At 45.3% G+C, this 12,411-nt stretch overlaps 2 pseudogenes; both read left to right on the top strand.

Moving 5' to 3' along the window:
• The first annotated feature begins 7,655 nt into the window (after positions 1 to 7,655).
• LOC148349846 (U2 spliceosomal RNA) lies at positions 7,656 to 7,895 on the top strand (annotated as a pseudogene).
• Positions 7,896 to 7,923: 28 nt separating this feature from the next.
• LOC148349847 (U2 spliceosomal RNA) lies at positions 7,924 to 8,163 on the top strand (annotated as a pseudogene).
• The last annotated feature ends 4,248 nt before the right edge of the window (positions 8,164 to 12,411 follow it).

The following is a 12,411-nucleotide window of genomic DNA, read 5'->3' on the forward strand; positions in this document are numbered from 1 at the left end:
TTCTGAGGAAGTAAAGTCGGCTTTGGCCTTTCCTACATAGAGCTTCTGTGTTGGCAGTCCAGTCCAGTTTGTTGTCCAGCTGCACACCCAGGTATTTGTAGGTATGGACAAATTCTACACATTCTCCTTTGATGGTTACAGGAAGGTGAGTTCTAGTTCTCCTGAAGTGCACCACCATCTCCCTGGTCTTGGTGGTGTTCAGGTGCAGGTGGTTTGCGTCGCTCCATCGGACAAAGTCCTGAATCAATTTCCTGTATTCCTCCTCCTGCCCATTTCTGATACATCCCACGATCGCAGTGTCATCGGCAAACTTTTGCACATTGCAGGACTCAGAGTTGTACTTAAAGTCCGTTGTATACAGAGTGAATAGGAACGGAGAGAGCACGGTCCCCTGCGGAGATCCTGTGCTGCTAACCACAGTGTCCGATGTACAGCCCCCCTGTTTCACATACTGGGGTCTGCCTGTCAGGTAGTCCGTAATCCATTCTACAAGGTGTGAGCTAACTCCCATCTCTGTCAGTTTCCTACTCAGTAGCAGAGGCTGTATGGTATTGAAGGCACTGGAGAAGTCCAAAAATGTAATGCTCACAGCCCCCTTAGCCCTATCCAGGTGAGAGAGGGATCGGTGTAACATGTATACTATAACATCCTCCACTCCCACCTTCTCCTGGTAAGCAAATTGCAGAGGGTCGATGGCGTGACGGACTTGTAGCCTCAGGTGGTGCAGCAGCAACTGCTCCATGGTTTTCCTCACATGTGATGTCAGGGCGACCGGCCTGAAGTCGTTGAGTTCCTCAGGTCTTGATTTCTTTGGGACTGGGATGATGCAGGATGTTTTCCACAGTTGAGGGACCCTCCTCTGTTCAAGGCTCAGGTTGAAGATGCGCTGTAGAGGGTCTCCCAGCTCCGACGGACAGGCTTTCAGCAGTCGGGGCGCTACTCCATCTGGACCAGCTGCCTTGCTGGGTGGCAGCCTCCTCAGCTCTCCACACACCTGGGCTGCAGTTATTTTGAGTGGGGGGATGTCTTCCATGCTATTGTCCAGAGGGGGAGGGACAGTTGCAGTACTCAGGGGTGAGGATGAGGCGGAGTGGTCAAACCTGTTGAAAAAGTTGTTCAACTGGTTGACTCGCCCCACTTCTACATCCACAGCCACACCCTGCTTGGTGCTGCAGCCAGTAATTGTTTTCATCCCTTCCCACACCTCCTTCATGTTGTTGTTCTGCAGCTTTTTCTCCAATTTCCTCCTGTACTGCTCCTTCCCTTTCCGGAGCTGGACTCTGAGCTCCCTCTTTACTCGTTTTAGCTCCTGCAGATCCCCATCTTTAAAGGCCCTCTTTTTTGGTTCAGAAGGCACTTGATGTCGCTCGTGATCCAGGGCTTGTTGTTGGCATAGCAGCGTACAGTCTTTATAGGAACAACATTGTCCATGCAGAAGTTAATGTAGTCAGTAGTGCAGTTTGCCATCTCCTCAATGTCCCCACTGCTGGACCCTAGCAGGACATCCCAGTCCGTACGTCCAAAGCAGTCTCTCAGAGCCTGCTCTGCCTCCGTGGACCATTTTCTAAAAGAGCGTGTGGTTGTTGGTAGCCTCCTCACTTTTGGTTTGTAATGAGGTTTAAGCAGAATGAGGTTGTGGTCTCCTTTCCCAAGGGCAGGCAGTGGTTTTGCACTGTATGCATTTTTAATGTTTGCATGCAGAAGGTCAATAGTCCTACTTACCCTGGTCTTGCAGTCCACATACTGGACGAAAGATGGCAGTGTCTTATCAAGAGTCACGTGGTTGAAGTCCCCAGAGATTAACATTGCAGCCTCCGGGTGTTGTGTTTGTAGCTTTGCCACAGTGGAGTGGATGACGTCACACGCTACTTCCGCATCAGCGCGCGGTGGGTTGTAAACAATAACAGCAATGGCGTGTCCGAACTCTCTGGGCATGTAATAGGGACGCAGACTTACGGCCAAAAGTTCGACATCACGGCAGCAGATAGAAAGCTTTGTTTTTACATGCCCGGGGTTACACCACCTCGTGTTCACGTAGATAGCCAGTCCCCCTCCTTTGCGCTTCCCACTGGCTTTTGTGTCTCTGTCAGCCCGAACAGCGCAGAAGCCGGTTAGCGCGACGTTAGCGTCCGGGATTCTAGGCGTGAGCCACGTTTCCGTAAAGCAAAGCAAGCTGCACTCCCTGTATGCTTTGATGTCTTTCACACGCACAGCCAGTAAGGGAGTTGACATTCCCCATGATTATGGACGGTACCGAGAGCTTATATCGCCACTTCGCCGCTAGCCGCTTAACCTTTACCTTAGCACCGGCTCTGCACACCCGGTAGGGTCGCCTCACCTCGTCAGGTAAAAGGGGAACCACGCCGGCCCGAGAATTCTTCAGGAAAATAAATATTTTCTAATCAATTCCCTCTTCAGAATTGTTAATCTATTTTGGTTTCTAAATCTAAAGTTTAGGAAATACAAAATGAAAATGAACAAGAAATGAATGAAGTTATAGAAATACCCAATGAAGATGAACAGGAAATGAATAAAGTTATGGAAATACCCAATGAATTTGATCAAGAAATGCACAAAGAAAATGGACAAGACAAACAAATTGAAAAAAACATGTCCCTACCAAAACCCCTGGAGGAGAGACCAGAGAATCAAATTTGAATCAGGAAGAACCTGGAAATTCTAATTCGATTTCTCATAAAATACCTGAATTTGGAAATGACAAACAAATAGAAAAGGCAACTGCCACTCCAAAAACACATATTAATCAGGAAGGGCCTGGAAGAGAGTCAAAATTAGCAAATTTGTTTGCTACGCCATTGCCGGAATTTGGAGAAGACAAACAAATCGAAAAGGCGAACGACTCTCCAAAAACCCATACGGGCACTGGAAAGAGGGGTAAAAGTAAGACAAAATTGGGAGTGGTGAAAACAACGGAAACAAAGAGAAGAGATTTAGAAGAAAGCCGATTGCCGATGAATAAGCCCACAAGGGAACTGTATGAAGTTGAGACGGAGGAAGTCGGGGAGGGAAAAAATCTGACCCTTTGTGGGCAGGGAAGTAAGAGACCCCTTGATAGGTCCACTGGCTCACCCCCTAACCCAGAAAAAAGGGGAAGACCTGGAACCACAGACAGAGACTTCAGAGGATTCCAGAGTTTTCCCCGGTGAGTCTCCAAATGAGGTACTACTCTTAAGTGATGTGTCAGACACAGGTGACACTCTCGATGATCACCAAAGAATGGACTCAGATCCCCCGGTTTTGTCTAACTAGTTTGAATACTTTAACAACAATTATGAACATTACGTTCTCTACTATCAATGTGAGAAGTGTGAGATCAAAGGTTAAGGCTCACAGTGTTTTATCGTTCTTAAAAACTATCAGAACGGATGTGTTTTTACTACAAGAATGCTGCATCCCCGTTCTAAAAAATTATAAACAGTGGGAAGAGATTTGGCCATATCCGTCACTATGGAGTGGCTCGAATGAAAACCGTAACGATGGGGTGGCCATTTTAATAAACAACCCTCAACTCATCATAAAGGGGAGTACTGTGATGAGAGACGGACGCGCAATCTTAGCAAGACTTTCTTATATAGGGAATGATTTTAACCTCATTAACATATACGGCCATGCCGACAGACAACTCAGGTACCAACTTTTAGAGGACATCCAGTCGCATATGCTAGGCCATCAACCACTAATCGTGGGAGGAGATTTTAATTGCATCCTAAGTAGGGAGGATAGAAAGAGGACCGATGAGGAGTTTAAAGTAGATAAAACATCAACTTTATTACAAGACATGTGCCGGACATTTAAACTGGTGGACTGTTTCAAATCCATACATCCAGGAGAGGAGGGCTTCACCTGGTTCAGTAGTGACAATGCCAGAGCCTCTCGAATAGACTACATATTTACAAGGGGTTTAGCACAGAGTGATGCAAGATTAATTCCTGTTTTTTTTTCGGATCACTTGCTACTGTCCTGCTCTCTCTCATTTCCTTCAGGTATGACTGTTGGGAAGGGTTTGTGGAAGTTAAACTGCTCCCTGCTGGAGGATGAGGCTCTAGCCGCACAATACAGGGAGCTGTACAAAGACTGGCAGACCCTTCAAGACTCGTATGATTCACGAGCACAATGGTGGGAAATGACAAAGAACACAGACCTTTTTTAAAAATGCAGGGAAAAACAAAAAACTTAAAGAGATGAAACGCATGTCGGGACTACAAAGAAGACTCCAACGCTATTTCATCCTAACAGAAAAGGGGATGGACTTTAATGATGAAATCAAAGAGACCAAACAAGAACTAAATGCTTTGGCGGAAATAAAGAGCAAAGGCATCATAATAAGAAGCAGAGAAAGAGAAATAGAAGAAGGGGAAAAATGTACACGCTATTTTTAAAAAAAAATTATAAGCAAAAATGAGGGGCTTTTTAAACTTAAAAACGAAAACGGGCAAATAACAAAGGAAAGTAGTGAAATAACCAGATTGGTCAAAGACTACTACAAAAAATTATTTGAAAAGAAAGAAACACATGAGAATGAAATGGGGCATGTATTAGATCATATTTCAAGATCAGTGCGTCAAGAAACCTTTTTAACATCGGACTTTACCCAAGACCAACTGAATGATTGCATAAAGACTATGAAAAAAGGCAAATCACCCGGGGAGGACAGACTCAACCTCGAATTTTACCGGACTTTTTGGGATATTTTAGCACCAGATCTGATTACTGTTTTTAACGAATTTTCCAGTCGAGACAATATGCCAGACAGTTTCAGAATAGGGATAGTTACTCTATTGCACAAAAAAGGAGACAAAATTGACTTAAAAAACTGGCGACCCATAACGCTTTTAAACGTGGACTGTAAAATTTTCAGCAAGCTTCTAGCAACACGAATGTCTGTAGTCTTAGGAAACTTGGTTGATCCAGACCAAACCTGTGCCATCGTGGGAAGGAAGATCAGCGACAGTCTCATGCTGATCCGTGACACCATTTGGTATGCGAGAGACAGAAACATGCGACTAGCGGTCCTAAACCTAGACTTTGAAAAAGCCTTTGATCGAGTCTCGCACCAATACCTCTTCAGGGTATTGCAAAAATGTGGTTTTCCCCAAAAATACATCAAGTGGGTAGGACTGCTATACCGAGACATCTACAGCAAATTCATGATTAACGGGAATTTATCGGAAGCAATCGAGATCAACTGCGGTGTACGTCAAGGTTGCCCTATGTCTCCCCTTCTCTATGTTCTTTGCATTGAACCTTTGGCACAAATGTTAAGAAAAGATAGATTTGTCGAAGGGATCAATATCCCAGGAAGTGGGGGACAAATTACCAAGTGTGTTTTGTACATGGATGATTTTAATATTTTATGTACTGACCGCGCATCTGTTGGAAGAGCCCTTGACTTGACTGACCTGTTTGGGAGGGCGTCTGGGTCAAGGCTAAATAGAGAAAAATCACAAGTGAAGTTTTATGGAATGTGGAAAGAGACAGAAAAGGCAGGACTCCCGCTGAAGGTGTTAAAGACAGACCAGAAAATCCTAGGGATAAAATTCAATGCGGATCTCAGGGGGAAGAGCATTCCACAGCACCGGTGCCCGAATGGAGAACGCTCTCGAACCAGCAGAACACGCTCTCGGGATCACCAGAAGACCGGCACTCTCAGATCGTAGGCTTCGGACCGGGACATGCCTTGTCAGTTTTCTTAGTGACCAAAACACAAGTCTTTGCTTAACTTTCCTTGTCACGTCATCCCAGTTGGTCTCTCCGCAACCTCAGTGGAAATGTTTAAATCTAAACTTAAAACTCACTTCTACTCCATTGCTTATGAATAATAACCTACTCTTCTTGTCGACTGAAAAATAGTCTGTGTAACATAGTATACTAATCTGTGAAGCCCTTAGAGACTTATTGTGATTAAGGGCTATACAAATAAAAATGACTTGACTTGACTTGACAATAGAGGGGAAGGTCCTAATCATCAAAGCGATCATCCTCCCAATGCTTTTGTCAATCAGTTTAGTTTTTATGCCCAAAAGAAACGTGCTGTTACAACTGGACCGAGCCATCTTTCGCTTTGTCTGGGGCTCAAAGTGGGAAAGGATAAAAAGAGATACAATGAAAAAGAAAAAGGAAAAAGGGGGGAAAGGAGTGCCTGACCTCCAGCTTTTCCTGGGAAGCAAATATGTCTCTCTCCACTTCCAAAACGCTGTGGGCCCACCCAACAACCCGAAAAGTCAAGCAATGACCCGGTTTTGGATGGGCTCATATTTGCGGAAGCTAAAGCTTGTACCAAATAATCGTTTGATTCCAGTTTCATTTAACTTGCCACCAACACATCTCTTTATTCGGGATTTTTTGAAGAAGTTTGATTTGGAAACACAAGAATGTCACACTTTACAAAACCACAGGGCCCTTATTGCTATTGTGCAAGGGCGAGCAACAGTAAGCCCTGTGCGGGGGCTTGGCGAACCTACAACGGTTTGGAGCAACGTGAATCACCCTGCCCTCCCAAACAGACTACGAGACTTGTCATGGATGGTGGCTCATGAAGTTCTCCCAGTCAGAGCCGAAATGCACCACCGAGGAATGTCAGCGACTTCGACGTGCCCTCGACCTGGCTGTGGCGCCCAGGAGTCGGTGAGGCACCTTTTTTGAGAGTGCAGCGCTGCCGAGGTCTTGTGGACAATGGCCGACCAACTAGGAAAGTTCCCGGACTTGCCAGCAGGGGAGGTCCCTGATGCACAGTACGTGCTTTACGGGGTGAGTCGGTCGAGGAGGTCTCGGAACGACTTTGCCAGGGACTGGCTCACTCTCGCCGCCATCAAGGACGCCATCTGGACCTCCAGAAACCTGCTGGTATGGAGGTGCAGGCAGATGCCCCCCGTGGCTGTGCTCCAAATGGCTGCAGATACCATACAATCTGCTAGCGGCGGGCCTAGGACGCAGCCCTTAAGAAGACTCTTCTGCACCCACCCGGAGGGGGGAACCGGAGCTACACTGTGGGAGTCCAGGCAGCAACGACCTGGGTTGTGGAACCCAGAAGGGAGAGGACCCACACAGAAGGGAGATGACCCACACAGAGGACTGGAAGAATGCTGCTTGGGAGGGTGGGATGGTAGAGCTATGCCCTTGCACAATAGTATTGCCTTTTACACGCTGGTTAACTACTGTTAAAAGAAAATAACTCTGAAATTGTTTAATTGATGTTGAAAATGTCAGGAAAAAATGTTAAAACGTCATATTGTCAAGTCATATTGTCAGATATAAAAAAATTGTGAATATGCTTGATGGCTGTTGAGATTGTCGTGTTTGTTTTTCTGCTGTTGGTGTCGGTGGATTTGTTCAGACCGAGGACAATCGACTTTGGCCTGGACGGATCTATTGACACTAACAAAGATGTTATATAATGAAATTGTGAATATGCTTGATTGCTAATAAGATTTTCGAGAAGGGTTGTTCAAACATCACATTGTGTTTACTGTTTAAAACGTCATATTGGAATATAATATTGTGAATGTGGTTAATTGCTGTTAAGATTGTCATGATTGTTTTCTGTTATTAGTGTCAATAAATTTGTTCAAACCAAAAAAACCATTGTCAACTGTGGTTCAGAATTTGTATACTCGCTATGACGCTTTAGGGCTAGGACCTTAGCTTGGCCTTTTGGCTGAGAGTAAGTGTCCCGGCTCCTAGGCTTTGTAGCGTACTATGAACTGACCGATAACGGATAATGGATAATGAATAACGAAGATAGAACAATAACCCTTAAAAACCCCAAATCCCATTGGTTCTGAGATTGTATACTATCGAGATGGAATAAGAGCTTGCTCTGTCCACTCCACGCATCAGCCCGGTATTGCAGTACCTCCGGGAACGGTGCATTCGCAATGATCGCAGCAAGGCTTTAAGGCTAGGACCTTAGCTTGGCCTTTTGGCTGAGAGTAAGAGTCCCGGCTCCTTGGCTTTGTAGCGTATTATGAACTGACCGATAACGGATAATGGATAATTAATAAAGAAAAAAGAAACAATAACCCTTAAAAAATCCCCCCATTGTGACGATTGATTTTTGCAATCCGGAGATGGAATAAGAGCTTGCTCTGTCCACTCCACGCATCGGCCCGGTATTGCAGTACCTCCGGGAACGGTGCTTTTGCAATGATCGCAGCAAGGCTTTAAGGCTAGGACCTTAGCTTGGCCTTTTGGCTGAGAGTAAGAGTCCCGGCTCCTTGGCTTTGTAGCGTATTATGAACTGACCGATAACGGATAATGGATAATTAATAAAGAAAATAGAACAATAACCCTTAACAAACATCCTCTTTTAACTTTAAAAACAGTTTCTTAACCCTTTCCTTTTCCTCCTTAATTTTCTCACTCTTGATCCCGGTAAATAGCTGCGTTTCTAACTTTGCATAATGACCATTAATCTCTGACCATACGTCCGTCATTCTCCAATCCACCCGTGCGTGTTCTAACAACTTCTTACGCAGAACAATTTTATTTTATTATTTTTTCCACACTCACACAGCTTCCACACAGGTACGTAAATCCCAGATTTTAAACCGTATCGTAACCACGAATAGTTCCAAACTATTCTAGTAGGTAAATCCCAGATTTTAAACCCTACTAACGTCCACACTGTTACTCTTACTCCGTTCCGCCCTTCTTTCCTCTTTTGATTTAGTTTTACCAAAGTGCAGAATTTTGAAAAGGATTCTGCTTACCTTGTTTTCACTGTGGGGCCCAAGAGGAAAGACGGTCGGACGCGTGGCTCCTTTATCAGGTCGTCACCTGGTGTGGACGAGGATCCCAGATCCTTGAAGTCCCTGACTTCTTGTGGTTGGTCCCAGACCTATTTTAACTCTTGCAGTCACGTCGGGGGTCACCATAAATTGTTGGAATTTCTTGTTAAATCAACACGAACTTAAATTAATCATCGGACTCCAATTTGTGACCTTTCCCAATCACCATTCATCCAAACAATTTGAAAGTTCTCAGAAGCCGGCGTTTTCACTCACGGGTGGATTTATTTCTAGCACACAAATCACTACATCTCTGCACGCTTCTCCTTCCAAAAACCGACTCTTCTTCTTCTTCCGAGTTGCTCAGCAAAGCATCTCCTCCGCCCCATCGCTGGGTCTCATTGGTCCCCGTTCCCGGAAGAATGGCGCATCGACTCCGCCCGGTCCCGGTCGGCCCCCAGACAGCTCGTCAAGATTAAAGGTCTCCCGTTCCCGGGAGAATGGCACGTTGACTCCTCCGCGTAGGCCCTCAGACAGCTCGTAACCTCCCTCTGCCTGAGAGCTGCCCCAGGTCAAAATTTACGGTCTCCAGAAAACTTTGGCACAAAGCACAAAGAGTCCAACAGACAAACCCAAATTCAAACTTCCATATTCCTTTAAGGTCGAGGAGTTGATTCCTCGAATAAACGCATTTTTGTGCGTAATAACACATATCCACAGGATAGAAGGTAATCCAAAGTGCTGCAAGTGTTGCAAGGCAAAACACTGAAGATATAAGTGAAAAAAACAAAACAATAAATCACAAAAGTAACAAAAATAACATGGGAGCTGCTGGAGAGGCTGCCATTCGCGACGGCATTGATGTATATTTATGCCTTAGGGGCGCCACAGAATCAAGAACATTACTTAAGCAGTATTGAAGTTGTTTGTAAGTGAGTCAACAGACCCAGTGTACGAAAGGAAGGCTGCAGTTACCGTAGGTAATAGTTCTTTTAAGGCTAATACCGCTGTAGGGCGGATATTGCGACTGCTAAAGCCTAAATTTTCCTTATCAAAGTAAACATTTAACAGCACCTCACACTTAACAAGATAGTGATCAGAGATGGCATTAGAATACGGTAACACTGTAACATTTGAGGCTACTACGCCACGGGTCATAACGAGATCAACTATTTGATTGAAACCAAATGTGTCAATCAGTGACTTAAAAGCAATTGCAAGTGAATTTAATGGGGAGTTTATGTGAACACTAAAATCACCAATAATTACAACATTATCCGCATAAATTATTAAGTCTGTTAACAGTTCCAAAAATTCATCCCAAAAATTTGAGTATGGTCCAGATGAGCGATACACAACCGCTAAATAAATTGGTGTTGACATTAAGGACCTCGTAACAAGTGCTTCAAACGTTTTAAAACCAGTAGGGGTATTAGGAGTTAATTTCAACTTACCGACTGTGAGATTCTAAATGAGTCGTCATGTGTGGTTCGCAGTACCTCCGGGAACGGTGCATTCGCAATGATCGCAGCAGGGCTTTAGGGCTAGGACCTTAGCTTGGCCTTTTGGCTGAGAGTAAGTGTCCCGGCTCTTAGGCTTTTAGCGTATTATAATAATAATAATAATAATAATTTCCTTGTATTGTCATTCTGTGTAACAATGTACACAGAACGAAATGTCGATTGCATCTGACCCGATGCAGCCGCAGCCAAGAGAGGGCGCCGCCGACCACTTTTTAAGTCTTAGGAATGACTCGGCCGGGGCGCGAACCCGAACCTCCCAGTCTCAAAGCGGGCGCCTTACCATCTAGGCTACTGAGCTGGTATGAACTGACCGATAACGGATAATGGATAATGAATAACGAAGATAGAACAATAACCCTTAAAAACCCCACCTTCCGATATAAGAGCAACACCTCCACCTTTTTTGCATGGTCATGCCAAGTGCGAACTCACAAAGCTAGGGGGAGAAGCCTCATTTAACACTACAAACTCATTTTGTTCTAACCAGGTCTCACAAAGGCCAGTAAGGTTAAGATTGTGTTCATTAATAAGGTCATTGACAAGTAAAGCCTTGGAGGCTAGTGATCTAATATTCAGAAGGCCAAGCTTCAGCACTGTGGACTGAGCTGAAACCTTTTGCGAGTTTTGAACCTTAATGGCAACCTTTGTGGTAACCTCCAGAGGATTATACTGCCGGTCCCGGGTCTTGTGCCTTGCATGACGGCAGATGCGGCCCGAATTCCATACCACAGGAATATTGTTGACAGGTGGAGTAGCAGGATGACTATTGGTAGAAAATAATGTTATTTCTTCTCCCTTCTCACCTAACAAGGTAACAGAGGTAAGAAGCACAGAAGAAGATGCCATAGAAGAGTACAGATCAGGGTGTATGGTGCAGCTAATAGAACGCCCTAAACCACAAAAACTATGTGAATTGCATGAATCTAGCATAGCGCTAGTTAGCTCTAGCGTTACAGACTCCACACCCGTGGTTACAGGTTCCCTAATCACCTGTGACCTGGCCTGCACTAGTGTCCCCTGTCATGGAAGGCTTAAACAGTAATCTTTATTTTTAGAAAGAGTGAGAGCACCTTCCCAGTTAGGGTGAAGGCCGTCTCTCCTCGGCAGGTCAGGTCGGCCCCAGAAAGCAGGACAGTTATCCACAAACCTAAATCCCTGCTGACTGCAAAAACTAGCCAGCCACCGGTTTAGCGAGACTAGTCTGCTAAACCTCTCATCATTGCCTCTCGCAGGCAAGTGGCCAGAGACAATTACTCAATCCCGACTCATCTTTCTGGCGAGATTACAGGTCCTAGCAATATTTTTCTTTGTAATCTCAGATTGTCTCATTCTAGTATCGATAGAGCCGACGTGAATGACTATATCGGTGTAGCTAGCCCTGTCCTGGTGTCTAGATTTGCTCGTCAGCTCCCTCAAATTAGCCTCAATGTCGGGTGCTCTGGCCCCAGAAATACACATAACCGTGGCTGGGGTGCTAAGCTTTATGTTACGGGTGATGGAGTCACCTATAACTAGGGTGCGGGAGCCAGTAGACCGGGGTGGAGTGGGACTAGCTAGGGGGCTAAACTTGTTATACGTCTGAATTGGCTCACCGCGATTAGCATGCCGTTTAGGGCTAGTGCTAACCGGACTAGCAGGTTCGCTACAACCCACGCTAGCAGTGGTGTCCGAGGCACCTAACATTTTCCGTTTAAACTGCTCTAGCTCACGGACACGTCCCTCTAGAAGGGCTACTTGCCTACGGAAGCGGGAGCAACCTTTACAGCAACCCAGACTCACTTGTGAGCAGTTGGGTGCCGAAAGAGCGTCTTAGCAGCCGTGCCAGGGGATGCCCTTCAACAGCAATCGGCAGCAGCTTCCGACTGTAAAACAATTGTGTGTGGCACTTACCTTGCGCCAATTGTCCGAGATACTTACCCAAAACTTTTAAACTGTTCGAGATAAAATGTCTCAGTCCAGAATTCTGCTATAGTAGGAATCTGAATTAATCTTGTAGTCGCGACGACGTGAGCAACACAAAAACTCCTGCCACACGATAACCCGGAACCTATGGTGTCATAATAGTCTGTGGTTTGCAATAATCTGTGATCTGTGCAGCCCTTTGAGACTCTTTGTGTTTAAGAGCTATACAAATAGACTTG

Source organism: Urocampus carinirostris, chromosome 17 (assembly GCF_059441175.1).
Source record: "Urocampus carinirostris isolate Australia breed hairy pipefish chromosome 17, RoL_Ucar_1.0, whole genome shotgun sequence".
NCBI lineage: Eukaryota > Metazoa > Chordata > Actinopteri > Syngnathiformes > Syngnathidae > Urocampus > Urocampus carinirostris.